At 37.9% G+C, this 15,206-nt stretch overlaps 1 protein-coding gene across 2 annotated transcripts in view; it reads left to right on the plus strand.

Annotated features, from left to right (window-relative positions):
• The first annotated feature begins 8,477 nt into the window (after window positions 1-8,477).
• LOC145994016 (uncharacterized) overlaps window positions 8,478-15,206 on the plus strand; it is a 359,286-nt gene continuing 352,557 nt past the window's right edge. The window contains exon 1 of one of the 2 annotated variants that reach the window (XM_083130089.1): window positions 8,478-8,763. The gene's annotated coding sequence lies outside the window, so the exon portion shown is untranslated. The remainder of the gene's footprint in view (window positions 8,764-15,206) is intronic. The other variant, XM_083130091.1, reaches the window with a different exon arrangement.

Consider the following 15,206-nt stretch of genomic DNA (forward strand, 5'->3'; position numbering starts at 1 on the left):
GATTTCTGTTTTTACAGAATTACTCCACAAACAACACAGGGATTAATAGACATGACACGTTTAATACATAAACTTCAAGCATGGTTTTATGAAGTAGGTTTATCTTTCAACCTTAATAAATCTCAAATTATGATTTTTAATTCTCGTAACCAAAATGTATTTCCTAATAATATTAATCATATTTCTGACATCCCAGTGGTATCTACATGTAAATATTTAGGAATTCATTTCGATCGTAAAAAATAATTGGAAACTGCATATAGATTATTTAATAAATAGAGGGAAATCTGTCCTAAACATTCTTCGTGGATTGGCAACTACTAAGTGGGGTAGTCAACCCACAATTATGTTACTATTTTACAGAAACTGCTTTCGCTCCTTATTTGAGTATGCGGCTTTCAGTTACGGTGGTGCGTCCTCAAAACAGTTACAAAAAATTGATGTACTACAACGCAAAGCATTACGAATTTGCTCTGGTTTGATGAATTCTAGTCCAAACGTAAGTGTTTATATGGAAAATAGAGAGATGGCTCTATCCCATCGCCGCAAACAATTAACAAATAAATTTCTTTTTCAAACCTGGGAGAATCATAATCACCCATTTAATTTGCTATTTGAAACACAAAAACAGTGGGCATTTATGAATCTTATATATCCGATCAACCCGAAATTTTATTTTCTTCATTGTTATTGTATGGATCCTGACGCGTACCAAAATTCTTTCACATATCATTCACCTCCAGTATATAAATTAGATTTGCCTCTTTATGCTCAGGCTAACGTCCAATTTTTAGATCATGGTCAGCACGCTCGGTATAGAGAAATATGGTCAGATTTAATTTTCATATATACTGATGGCTCCAAAAAATTTCAGGATGTAGGTTGTGCGTTTTATATTCCTGAAATGAATCAACACGAAATATTTAGGTTACCAGCAGACACTACAATTTTTACAGCAGGATGCTATGCTATTTACCGTGCATTAAATTATTCCATACAAAATAACTATAAAAAAATACTCATTCTAACAGATGCGTTAAGTGTCTTACAGGCACTAACATCATCATATCCTCAACTATGTCGTCAATCTATTTTCATTATATTGATTATACAATTAACTCAACAAGCACAATCCAAAAATATTACTGTTCAGTTTACATATGTCAAGGCACATCACATTAACCAGAGTAATATTATGGCAGATATGTACGCTAAGAGAGCAAGGGATTTACCTCAAATATCTTTCATCAGACTCCCTTATACAGATCTATTACCTAGAGTTAAAATTAAAGTAAAAAATCACTGGAAAATTTGGTGCAAGGAACAATTGACGATGGTAGGTCATACATATAGATGGCTAGCGGAATTTGATGCAAGCCAACCATGGTTCCACAGATGTCCTCTTCCAAGACAGGTTATAGTTTTTATTAATAGATTGCGAACTGGTCACGTACGTACACCAGCACATTTAGCGAAAATAGGTATTATTCATCAACACAATTGTACATGTGGTAAAGATAATCCAGATGCCCAACATTTATTTTTGGAATGTGATCAATTCTCTCAACAACGAAATATATTATATAAAAATGTGATAAGATTAAAAATTCCATTCCCTATTTCTTTACTTTCTCTTTTATCTGATTTATCAATACCAATTATTTGGATTTTATATGGATATGCTCGAAAATGTCAAATCGAATTATAAACAGAACATACTCGTAGAATGTAAAAGTGTAAAAATTGAAAATTGATTAGTGTCATCTGTTGTGTATTGTAAGGAAAAGTTGTGTAACAGAAATCCCATACCACAGACTACTGCTGTCCCATAGTACAAATACAGAAACATTGGCCAAAGTCGACAGTGTTTTGTCTGACAGGGTCAGAAGAAGAAGAAGAACTCTCTTAGCATCACGTGTTCTACCCTGCTCGAAAACCTTCGCTATTGTTGCCATATTGTCATTCCATTCCTGGACACACTCGCGCAAACATCATTGAAAACAATTGAATAGCGCTCCAGCTCGCGGTTCCCACCGTTCGGCAGGGACGGTAATGTGGCAATATAGCACGGCGTAGTGGTTGCTTCTTTTATGCAGTGCATGTTCATTGGCTAGCTAGTAACTAGTGTTGCCAACTGTAATAATGAAGCACTATTTCTGTCACGGAAGGGGAAAGGCAGGTAAAGTGGCGGTGAGTTTTGTTGGATTGGAAGCACCATATTTTTATTTTATACTAAGTATTTGACCGGTTTGACGCTGTGTGCGTGTATTGCGTGTGTGTATGTAAAAGTGTGTGTTTGCTAATGAACGTTAAATTCCATAATGCCTCCAGTTCTGTCGAAGTTGAAATCAAAAACCTTGCATAGCCAAGCTCGGGAAATTCTAAGCAACGTGCACGAGTTCATGAAGGAGGAAGCCAGTGAAGGTGTTAGCATCCCAATAACTTTAATAAATACTTACTTTTACATATTTAAGGAAAATATACTTAATTTTACATATTTCAACAGGTTTAATTCACAAATTGTTCATATTTCATAATTTTGGAATTATTCAAAATAAATAAATTATGTGACTCCAACATCATTTCAACTCTGGCTCCGGCACGTGCTCTTGTAGAAATTGCATAGAGGAGGCTGTCATTTTTGCTGCTTAATGCGATACATATTGTTTTCTGTGTTAAAATTGCCATGCTTTGATGGGTGACCAAGTTCATAGCAGGGCCGGCGGAAGGGGAGGGCGAACCGTGCCATCGCCCAGAGCGGCAAAATTTGAAGAGAAGAAAAAAATAAGCCTATTGAAAATTGTGATCGAGCGAGATATTCTTTTGCGCTGAATAGTATTGAAATAGCATAAGAAGTCTCATTATTTATTTTATATTTTGATGTTTTAGTTAGGAATATATTGATTTTCAATTTTCCTTTGCTGCGTAATGACCGGGGGGGGGTCGAAATAGAGCGGCATCTGCCGCCACCTCCCAGGGAGGCAAAATGACTAGCGCCGGCCCTGGTTCATAACAAAAGAAAAAGCCGCGCAGCTTATCGTCTAGTGGCAGTATATGTACTTGTTATTGTTGTGTAAGCCGGCATCCTTTGTAAATGTACAACAAAGGCAACCGACTGTCGCCGATCTCAGGGAGGAAATAATAATACTGCTTGAGGAGGATTGTTATGGTGCAATTGTAGCGGTTTAACACGTTGGCATGTTATTATCTGCCGTTGCAGTTCCATACCAGTGTATACGGGTTTTGGGAGTGAAAAGTTAGAACGCCACCAGTGCATTAATGCAATGAAAAATAATATATATATATTTTTTATTTTGTTTGAAATCACTCAAATAAGGAATCCTATGAAGAAGTCTTCTTTGCAGCATTTTTGGTAATTTTACTTATGTGTTAGTTCATATTTTGCGAATTTTTAGTCCATATGTATGTAGCTACATACAAAGCCACTTGTTAGTACATATTAATCCTAGTCCTGGTATAATGCATGACGTTTAAAACTCAACGTTAGATAGACCTGAATTCTCTAATTTTATTGTTGTACGTAACAGCTGTGCATCGGCGCACTGCAGCGATTTTTCTATCTGCTCCATTAGCAACACTGCTTCTTTAGTTGTTTCGCGCATCGCACGGCAGAAATATCTGCGCTGCACTCTACACTTAGATTATGTAATCTATGTAAACAACATGGCGAAAGGTATTGACTTAGCAAAGGGCGCCGTGGAATTAAAATAAAATTATACTGCGTATCAGTTGCTGATGTGTGAGGAGAACTTTTCATACTTTTTCTATCAAATTCGAACAATTCCTCACCTAGGAAGGAACCTAATATAGGAAATATTCTAGTGTTTTATGGGGAAAAGACCACTTTTGCCTCCGACTGCCATCTGTTGTTGTTTTTTGAATATTATTTATCTTCTTCCATAGTTGATAATTATATATTGATATTATAATAGAAGAAGAGAAGAAAAAATTGTTGTAAATAGGATTCTTTTCATTTCGTTAGGAACCAATATAGTTGAAAATGTTCATGAAATCCTTGAAAATTAATTTTAATGCACTTTAGATTGTCTACGTAGTCTATGTAAACTACAACCCAATGTAATCTACGAGTAGATTACGTTTAGACAACGCATGTAGACTAGTGTTGTCCACGGGACGAGACGGGACAGGCTTTTAAAAATTCGAGACGAGACGAGATTGACCATGTGTCATGAGACAAACGAATATTTTCGAGACGAGACAGCATTTCCACGAGACGAGACAGGCCAAAGTCTTGTCTCGTGGGCAACACTAATGTAGACGTAAACTTATAGTCTACAGCACATCACTGAATATCACAGACAAATGAATTCTACTCTCTGACAATGTGAGTGGAATGCATAAGTATTGCCCAGCAAATTGTCAATCACCGTGTTAAATCGCTTTGTTGTACACTCGCCTCAATTAGTACTCCGACAGTTTGTTTCTTTATACAGCATATTTGCAGAAGATGCTATTCAAAATACAAGTGTATCAATATACGCTGCATAAAAACAAAACTTATTACTAACTTCGTTGACCCTGTACAGTGGGATCCATGAATAATACCGTGCAAATTGTCCATAACTATTTTCATTAATTTTCCTCAGGGGTCCTGGGTTCGATACCCGGTGAAGGCACATGGCACAGTGGTTCGGATCCCACTTTAAACTGTAGGTCCAGTCCCGATTAGCCTTAATGTTCATAAAGTGGACTTAAAACACCAAATTAATCAATTAATAATTAATTAATTAATTTTCATCTTACATCCTATGCGTTTTTAAGCGATGGATCTTTATGTATGCTGGTGCAGAAGTTGTCAACAGCTTGTTTTGAGTTTTCTATTAATTCTTGAAGTTCTTATTAGCTCAAATCATGTACACGAACATGGTGATATATAATTTTCACGGAAATATTCATGAATCCCACTGTACGTTAGGAATTGAAACAAAACTCGAAACCAGCTGCTGAAAACCTCTTCGCCAACTTACGTCAAAATTCATTTCCCAAAAACACTTGGAATATGAGAAAAGTATCAAAATAGTCATGGACAATTTGACTTGAATATAGCTTCGCTACCAGATATTCAGTGGGATGCATAAATATTCCAAGGAAAATTGTGTGAAGTGAGGGTGCGAATTAAAAGGTAAAGCAAGGAAAGTTAGAGGAATAGAGATAGCGAGAGAGAGAGAGAAAGAGCGAGGAAGAACATGGTAGTAAGAGAGAAATGGATGAACAAGGAAAAAGAAGTGAATGAAGAAAGAAAGAGATATAGAAAGCAAACGGAAGAAAAAGAAATAGAGTGATGGAAAGAGATTGTAAGGAAAAACGAGAGAAACGAAAGAGATAGAGAAGTGGACGAAGAAAGAAACATTCATCAACCTCCTATCTATTTTGCCACCCTCCCCCAACTGCACTACCAAGCACCGGCACATTATTGTAAGTAAAGTTAATAAAATATTCATTTGTTGCCTTTTGTTTTTTAAAAAATGGTTTGAATTGCGTCCTCTGTGCATGGAGCCCAGGGGCGGCGCCAGGATCATCTACGGGTGCTGACGGGGTGCGGAATGAAATTTAGGGCGTGCTATGTTGAAAATAAAGAAAACATGAAACATGCATGCATGCTTTAGCCACTAAATCAAATACCAATCAACTTTTAGTGGGCGTCTATGATAATATGCCAATGAAAGTGAAGCAAACTAGCTTTGCTTTATTTTTGTTTCTTTTTAGCACAATAACGTCATGCTTGCAGGCCCGTAGCTAGAATTGATCTCCAGGGGAGGCTCATGGGTTATCAGGTAAACCAAGTCCATTTTCAAAAGTTTAACAGTGTTAAATGAAAGTAAATTATGTGTGTGTGGGAGGGGAAGGGAGGTCATTAAGTTACATAAAGTTTATAAATATCACACAAATACTACATTTTTCTGAAAAACTAAATATGCTGACCAAGGCAGTAATTTATTTTATTTAAAACATAAACTAAACGTAACGTTTCAACCTTCTAGCAAGGTCTTCTTCAGACTCTGTATCAAGTACAAATGTAACAAGATACAAAAACAGGGCATTATAATATACACAAACATTACTCCCTCCAGACTATTAGAAAGTTGTTCTGGAACTTTCTAGCAGGTGGCTTTCCCTAGTCAACTGTACTTTCATCTAAAAGGCTAAACATATTTACTTCCATATAGAATGTGATTGGACTTTTTATCTCACGCTCTTTTTCCTTCATTTTTCTTCCTTCTCCTCTCCTCTTTCTCTCTTGTCCTTTCCAATCTTTCTAACATCTTCTTCCATTCTTTGTTTAACTTCAGTCCCCATTCCAGTTCATTGTGTTTTCTTCACCTTTCTTCTCTATTTCCTTGGCCTCCTTCCATTTTCTCACTAGCATTCTCTTCTCCCTTTAAGGCTAAGCAGACATTTGACATTTCCGTCAACATTTGTAAGGAAAAAGAAGAGAAACATTTCAATTAGTTAATACACGAGACGTCAAAGGCAAATACGAGTTTCTTCTGTTTTTGTCTGAAGAGGCATTTCCTGGAGCAGACTTTTGGCGGGCTGCTCTTTGATCTTGTGACAGCGAATCGAACCAACATCAAAGGCTTCTTCTTGTCTTCCGAACCGCTGAGCAAAGGAGTTGATATCTCCGGAGTTTTCCCTCTCTTGATGTGGATATTTTTCAAACTCCATGGTCATAAATAACGTTATTTAATATAAAATGATCTATGCTCCTCGTGTGAATGATTGCCTCGCACGGTATATTGTTAGAACTTAATGGAAAATTTACAATGTTTTACCGTCAAAGTGCCTACTCCGTCTGTCCCATAATTATAGTCCGGTATGCCAAAATGGTAACTTTTTATTTATGTTATTTTGGATGCTTGATCGGCCAATTTGTACTGATCCTTGAGTAATAACGTTGTATGACTCATTCCCGTGTTTCATTTTCTTCTTCTGTATACACAAATTTCACAGTTTGAATATTGGACAAGTATTTTGGGACAACAAACAAAAGTGTACCGGACAATAATTATGGGACAGAGGGAGTATTAATTTACAAAAACTGAATTCACGCTCACTGCCAAGATGTTCATATACAGGGCACCAAGTATGAATAACTGCCAGGCCGTGGTGCTCACCTTATATAGGCACCATGCTTGTCTGTTCTTTGAGCCACGAAAAATGTGTTATTGTTCCCTTAATGACGTTTGGAGTTTCGCCTTAATGACGTCTAGACACACTGAAACTTCGTTCGGTGACACATCAAGAGCAAATTAGCCAAAAGTGACACAAGAAGCGAAGTAAAATAAACCAAATCAATCAATCAATCTTTCCAAATTTCTCAGTGGGGACAAATTACCCCCCTCCCCGTCTCCCCTCTGCGGGCGCTTTTGATTAGAATCATGTTGGGGTGTGCGGGACGAAAATTTTTGGTCGGGATGGTATTGGGTAGGGAAATGTTTATAATCCCGACGTTTGGGACTGGAAAAATTGCCATCTTCCGACCAGGCTTGGAAAATTTTCAGAACGGAAAACTTTCCAAATTTTTCGACGCGGTAAAAAAAACAAAAAAACCTCAAATTCTACATACCCTCAAGTACACATCTGGAATAAAAACTGTTAATTTCATGGTTTCAGACCCATAGAGTACAGAAAATACCAAGAATTAATCACTTTTAAGTACAGTCCTTTGGAATTTCTATCTTCTTCCATATTCAATTTCAATTTTATGATTTGTAAAATAATAACAATAAAGAGTAATGATAAAAGGTAAAATATAATTTTCTATGACTGGAGGGCAATATATGAAATCTTATTCTGCCCCTCCACTTAGAAAAAATCGTGCAGGCGGCCTTGAACAGACACACTGTTCATTCGATTGACTGATTGATTGATTTAGTATTTTAAGTCCACTTTATGCACAGTAAGGCTAATCAGGACTGGACCTACAGTTTAAAGTGGAATCCGAACCACTATGTGGCTCCACCGGGTCACTGTGCAACTTACCCTTTGAAACTGAGACGGATATTTATGGATGGAGACGAAGCCGAGAATGATACAGATATTTACAACCAGACACATTACATTCAAATGAATGGAGTTAAATTGCCAATCATTGTGATTGTGCACAGGTTCAACAATAACCGTGAAAGCAGTTGCAGCCGTTGGAAGCACAGAATGATCAACGCTTACCCTGCACTCTTATAAACATTTGCCCACATGCGAGACCTTTCATTCACGAGCGTTGCACACCTGTCCATTCACCACCCTTCAATCCGCGGCCATGCTGACTACCTGTCACTGCATACAGGTGGACATTTGTCGAGGTTTATTCTTTTTCCTCCAGCGAAGAATTTCACCTGAAGCCAACCGTCCAATGACGAGACACGTTTCGTGCAGCCGCGCCAATCAGAGACGGCGTTGTGTACCGCCGCGGGTGTCAGTCACGGTAGAAAGCGGACGCCTTGGTTGAACGTCCGGAAATACCTTGGTCTTTGAAGAATATTGTCGGTGTGTGTGACGTTTCATAAAAACATACGCGAATGTGGTGCTTCTGTGCGATATTCTAGCTTTCCAGTTACTTTCGCGGTGGTGTATATTGTGGTGAATGTTGTGGTGTGTCTTTTTGGATATGGTGGCAGTGTTAAGTTACCTGTGCAGGTGAGAAATTCTTGAATAGAAGGTTGTGAAGTGAAGCTGAAAGTGGGACAACAGCAACAGCAAGCTGCTTGCCGTGAGCTAAAGGTAAAGATTTTTAAAGTCTGTACATATCAAGTAGATTAGAATAGAATGCTAAATCGCCCTTGCACATTTTACATCGTTTTGGTGAACAGGACAAACGACCTGCAATTCCCTTGCGCTTGAAGGTACCTCAGCATAACGAGACACCATGTTGAGTTTTCTTTGCTAAGCGGTGTTGCAACAATACAGCGCCTTCCGTTTTAGATATAAATCTCTGCCAATAATGGAATCCCACAACTATTTACCAATCAACACTATAAAAGTACCAATGCAAATGATTCCGATGTAAGTTTACCAAAACTGTAAATAAACATACACACACATCCATTGATATGTATCAACCAATGAGTAAGAAATAATATTTACCACTTACATACAGGGACCAACCTTTCGCCCCCTAGTGCCCTCCAGTAAAGAAGGAAAACTAGATAAATAAATGCTCTTTTAATGCAACTATGCATTTTGAATGATATTTAGGTATGTGCTAAATGTGACCCTCCCAGAAAATTTTTTCGACCCCTCCGCCTCCCTATTTTTTCTGACCCCGTCACTGGCAGGGAAGCGCCGAAGGGTTGGGTTAAGGTAGGTCGGACCCCCTTTGAAATTAATTTTTGTGATAAAAAAATAAGGTAATCTTAATTCATTTGTTAAATTTTACAATTCATAATTCAAATATTAAATTGACAGTAAAGCAATTTTATAAAACTTTAAATTTGTTAGTTTACAAAGAAAAAATACATAGCAAAGAGGGCTTTGTGAAGCCATTAAAATGTATGTTGAAATTTCTACCGTTGTACTGTTTCTTACTGGTATACAACAAATAAGGTTAGAAATTAGACTGTAATTTAACATGCACTGTTGTTTTTCAGTAAACCAGGGTACGAAATCTGGTGGGGGGAGGAAGATCTTGTGTGTGTGTTAATTATTAATAAATACGTTATATAACAGTAAAATATTAATATAACATTAAATTAAATAAATTTGTAAAGTAGCGAACTAATTCCTTTACCCACTGTTTAAAAATATCAATAACTTACAATATAGTTGAATTGCTTTTTATTATGTACAAGTTTTTGTTCAGTTTTTGATTTCTATTAATATAAACCAATTAGATATCATGCTTATATTTGTCTTGCATTCTTTTTTCTTTTATTATGCATATATTGTTCTTGGCGTAGCTATGTTAATGGTCTCTCGAAAGAGAGAGAGAGAGAGAGAATAGTTAGTTGTTATAACTAAAATTCTCCCCTGGGAAATTTTGGGGGGTAGGGGTTTTTAGGACAAGATTGTTGGGGGGGGGGAATCCCTCTGTGCCCCCATGATATCACATTCTGGCATGTACTATAGAAGCTTCAGCGTTAGATTCAATAATTCCATAACAAAGCTAATTTTTTTCTGACGTGTGTGTGTGTGACAATATAAAAAGTGTATTAATAGACTTTATTGCCTACATGAAACATTTCTGCCCACACCTCAAGTATACGAGGTCCTAGCACCAATTCTGGATTTTATGAAATATTCATTAACTGTTCGCAAGTCATTTATCACAGGGAGAAGATAAGTTTCCATTTTATTCGAATGTTACAAGCCGTTCTAGAAATCACAATGCGAAATACATGAACTGGTTCTGGCGAGTTTAATATGAGGTATGGAAACGTAGAATCAGCAGCTTTCATGAAATTATAATTTGATGAACTCTTTACGCTTCGGCAAAACGTATTTAGTTTCTAACAATAACGAAAAATTGTTCGTTGTTGATGCTACATTGGACGAGTTAAAGTTACAGTGCTGTAAGTCACTTTGTTGAAAAGAAAAAAAGTCTGACTCACAGCAGTTTTCTGATCAACACAACAGCTGTTTCCTTTATTACAAGACCTTAAACTCTCATCTGTTGACAGTTGAATGAATCTCTGATTTAGTTCACGTTCTCTGTTAACAGATTAACTTATCTCGATCTTTAACCGTCCAATTCACTATCGTGCGGCATTTGAAGAGAAAACGTAAAGCGTGTTATCATTAATATCAAACTCTTTCTGTTACGATTCTTGAATACGGTCGTAGTGATTCAGTTATGATTATGGAAAATCAGTAATATTGCAGCATTAGTAATGATTTTAGCTATATTAAATTACTTTAATTTTCCTCCCCTTTGTTGTTTCATTTGTAAATAAGGATCATTTCATGGAATAGGTGAAGCAGGAACTCTAGTTCCTGGTGAGAAATAGGTTATCCTACCCAGGAGAACTAAATAAAAATTAAATGAAAGTAGCATTGTCGAGCAGTGATGAAGTTTCAGACTACTCTCTGTCCGTGGAAAGAACCGTACTTCTAACAACCTTGGAAAGAACGAAGTCAATGTAAACAAACACACGTGGCTTCTGTTCCAATGACAGCTGTGCAGACATCTTGTGCATATGAATATACTGCATGTGGTAAAGCTATAACACTCAATGTAGTTGCTATGATTTTGAAGTTGTGGGGCCTTATGAGCTGTACAGCTACTACCAATATATTCATGGGTAAAATAGCACCAGAACTAACACATATGAAAGGAATTATATCTCAGAAGACACGTGGTTTTGTTTACATTAACTTCCTTTTTGCAGTATAGTTACTTTACTAATGGCAATACACACTTTCTTGAATTCTGCAGTTTCTTTTTGTGGCGAGATTGATTTTTGAGTCGTTATGATGAATATAGTGAACAATGGCCATAATTATATTTCACTCATAGGCAAAATAAAACTGGTAGCAGTGTCCCGGAATGGCTGGTAAGGGGGTTATCCTTTCTAGTTTCAATGGTAAATTAATAAAAATAGACCACGCATGCTAAACACTCCGCCACGGAGGTTGGCAGGGGTGTAGCCACAGGGTATCTTTTCTGGGGGGCAACATTTTATAATTTAAAAAATCTGAGTTCAAAAGTAAAAATGGCACTGAAATAACTAAGATAATGCCATGAATATATTTCAATTGCAATTTTTAGCTGTTCAACATTGTAAGTTTCTCTATTGGTGGTTGGTTGATTGATTGATTTGGTGTTTTAAGTCCACTTTATGCACAGTAAGGCTAATCGGGACTGGACCTACAGTTTAAAGTGGAATCCGAACCACTTGTGCCTCCACCGGGTATCAAATCCGGGACCCCTTGATTACAAGGCAGCGACGCTACCACTGCGCCATCGGGGAGGCCCTATTGGTGGTTGGTTCATGTACTCTGTCTCATCTATTTCTGGAGTATGAAAACAAGTCTGCGCAAGTAGTGACGCGAGACGGCTGCACCAATGAACACGTGAGAGGGAACGGAATTGCGTGGAGGGGTAGAAGCGACTGAAGTTACCAGCCTTCCCAGCAACGTGCATCCGCTCTGCTCACTCGATATCCCCCCTTCTCTGCCACTACGCGTGGCCTTGCTCCAGAGATAACTGTGACAGGGTGCAGCTGAAATTTTAGCCCAAATAATGCAAGCTTGAGTTTTAAGATCAGTACTATATTTTGCAAACATCTTCAATGTACTGATCAATATTTTGAGATAACTTGGCAAAATTTCGGTGAGCCCCGCCCCGGTTATCCCTGTCTGCTACGTCAATGGAGCGTCAACCACTTAAGAAAAGAATCCACCGCCCCTTGTGATATTTCCTTGGACCGCCACTGGCTGCTGGTTGCTTCCCAGTGTTTGTTCTTCCAGAGAGAAATAAAGAATTTCTTCTTGTGCTGAAAACAGCTGATGTCAAGTCCAGTAATTATGAAAACAATTAGCCCTAATTGAATTCCTTTCGATTATAATCTTCTGGAATGCACATTCCACGATGAACATTGTGTAAAATGAGGCTATGCTACAATCTTATCTTTCTTTCTTTGGGAAACGTCAGGGCTTGTAGATATGCTGATGTGGTTGAGGTGGCTTATACGCTGTATGTTATTTTATTGTATTGCACCACAATGTATTAAATTCACGGGTCAATTTTTATAGAAACCAATTTTTACAAACAGGATTTTTTTTTAATACTTGCAAGGGACACAGTATAACTTTTAGTGTACATTCCAACAATGTACAGTGCGATGCATTAGTATTGCCAAGCAAATTGTCCATCACCACTTTAAGGCTCTTTGTTTTATGCAATGAGAGCTTCAAGAATTGAAACAAAACTCAAAACAATCTGCTGACAGCTTCTGCACCAACCCACTTAAAAATATATTTATCTAAGATATTTTATTTTATTTATTTTTATTTGATTTGTTTTATTTTACTTCGCTTTTTGTGCAACCTTTGGCTAATTTGCGAAGATGGGGATGAGTGATGATATGATGATTGATGAATGGACACTCACAAACATCCATGCCCAGCCCTGGATTCGAACCCAGGACCCCTGGCGTCGCAGCGCGATGTGCTAACCACTCAGCCACGGGGGCCGGCATTTATTAAAGAGACATACGAGGCAAGAAAAAATCATGAAAATAGTAATGGGCAATACTTGTACATCCCACTGTACAATATCTAAAGACGAAACTGTTCTAAATGTATAATTTGTAGATTTTTCAATATCAAAGTGAAATTTCCTCTGAAACATGGGTGTTGTGGAAAAGGCACACAGACCCATCTCAGTTGCTTTCATAAGTCACACTGAATCATTTAGGGAAAATATTATAAGCATAATTATATATTGAGCATCTCCATAGATTCTAACAAGTGATGATCCAGCATGCATATCTTGTCTGTAATGTGCACTATTAAAAGAAAAAAACACAAAAATCTCTCCTGTAGAATTGCATTTTTTGACTTGAGTGCTTTTTTCCGAACAACCTAGTATTTTGGGGGCTAGTGAACCGCCAGCAACCCCACCTAACAATGTTCCAGAGAAACGTAAAATACGATAAACTTATTTCTAGATCCGATTGGGAAGTCCTCTTTCGCCTAAAGATTGCCCACCCTGGATATTGGTCCTGATAAAACAGAAAGGAGTGACCCTTTCACAACACACTCAAATGTCAACCTCCCTTCCATGTACTCGTAGTACACCCTGCACTGCATTTTTCTGACTAACGAGGCTCTGGCGTCTGGACCCATGCCCCATAATCCTCTATAGGACTTGTGTGCTGTCATCATGTGTTTGTGATTCTCCCTTCATCTATTTCATCTCATCATCACTCATTTCAGTAATTAATTAACTAACATCACTACAGTATCATCAACAGAAACTGTACCGGAGAACCGGAACAACCACATTATAAACAAAATTGTATGGATATATACACAGTACATATATGTAGGCTATGTTGAAAAAAAACATGTTAAGTTAATTAATTAATTAATCTAATAAAAGTATCACCCACTGTCAAGCGTCATAGCTACCAGTGCTTACTGTAATGTATTTTATCCTCATTACAAATAACTATTCTACTACATTGCTGTATTATATAGATATTCTACACCATTATTAATATTATATACTATTGAGTTCTGTATGATATATATATATATATATATATATATATATATATATATATGTTAGGTGGCAGGGCATGTGGAGAGGAAAGATGAGTTTACTCTCTTTCCCTTTCCTCTTCCCCTACATTGAGAAAGAGAAGTTTCTCTCCTTTTCTCTCTATATACGCACACCCACCCACACCCACCCACGCACACAAAATGAGAGAGAGAGAGAGAGAGAAAGAAAGAAAGAAGAGGAAAAGTAAAGGGGGGAAGAAAATAGAGGACAGAAGTGGATAGGAGAAGTAATGAGGAGAAAGTTTCTATACTCTCTCTCTCTCTCTTTCTGCACTTTTTCTTTCTTCTTCCAATTCCTGTTTCCTCCGGTCGACGACTTCCTTCTTTCCTGGAGACGAGAGAGGGAGAGAGAGAGAGTGCCTCGAGGAGGTCAGCGAGAGAGAGAGAGGGGATATAATAAAGTCCTCTTTCTCTCTTTCCTTCTTTCTTTTCCTATCTCTCTCTCTCTCTCTCTCATTCTTTTTATTCTTCTCTTTCCCTATTTATTTTCCTCCCTCCCTCTCCCCTCTCTCTCTTTCTCTCGGGGTGTAAGGGGTAGTTTCTTTTTGGGGGGGGAAGAGAAGTGGGGCGAGGAAGAAGGAAGAAAGAGGCGTCCCCCCTGCCACTACCACCACCAGGTTCGATACCCGGTGGAGGCTCATCTTCTTCCTCTCCGAGGGGGGGGGGGTTAACCACCGGGGGAGAGAGAGAGAGAGATAGAGAGAGAATTACACACACACTCTCATTCTCTCTCTCTCACACTTCCTCTTCTTCTTCTTCTCCTCCTTTTCCCCCTTCTTCTATAGGAAGAGAGAGAGGAAAGGGAAAAGGAAGAGAAAGGCTTCTTTCTTTCAGTCTCTTCTTCTTTCGGATAGAAGAGGAGAGAGAGGAGAGAGAATGTGAAAGTGAAGGAAAAGAGAAGTGAGGGAAAGAGAGAGAAAGAGAGAAGAAAAGGACAGGAT

This window comes from Lepisma saccharinum, chromosome 10, assembly GCF_977018435.1.
Source record: "Lepisma saccharinum chromosome 10, izLepSacc3.1, whole genome shotgun sequence".
Taxonomy (NCBI): domain Eukaryota; kingdom Metazoa; phylum Arthropoda; class Insecta; order Zygentoma; family Lepismatidae; genus Lepisma; species Lepisma saccharinum.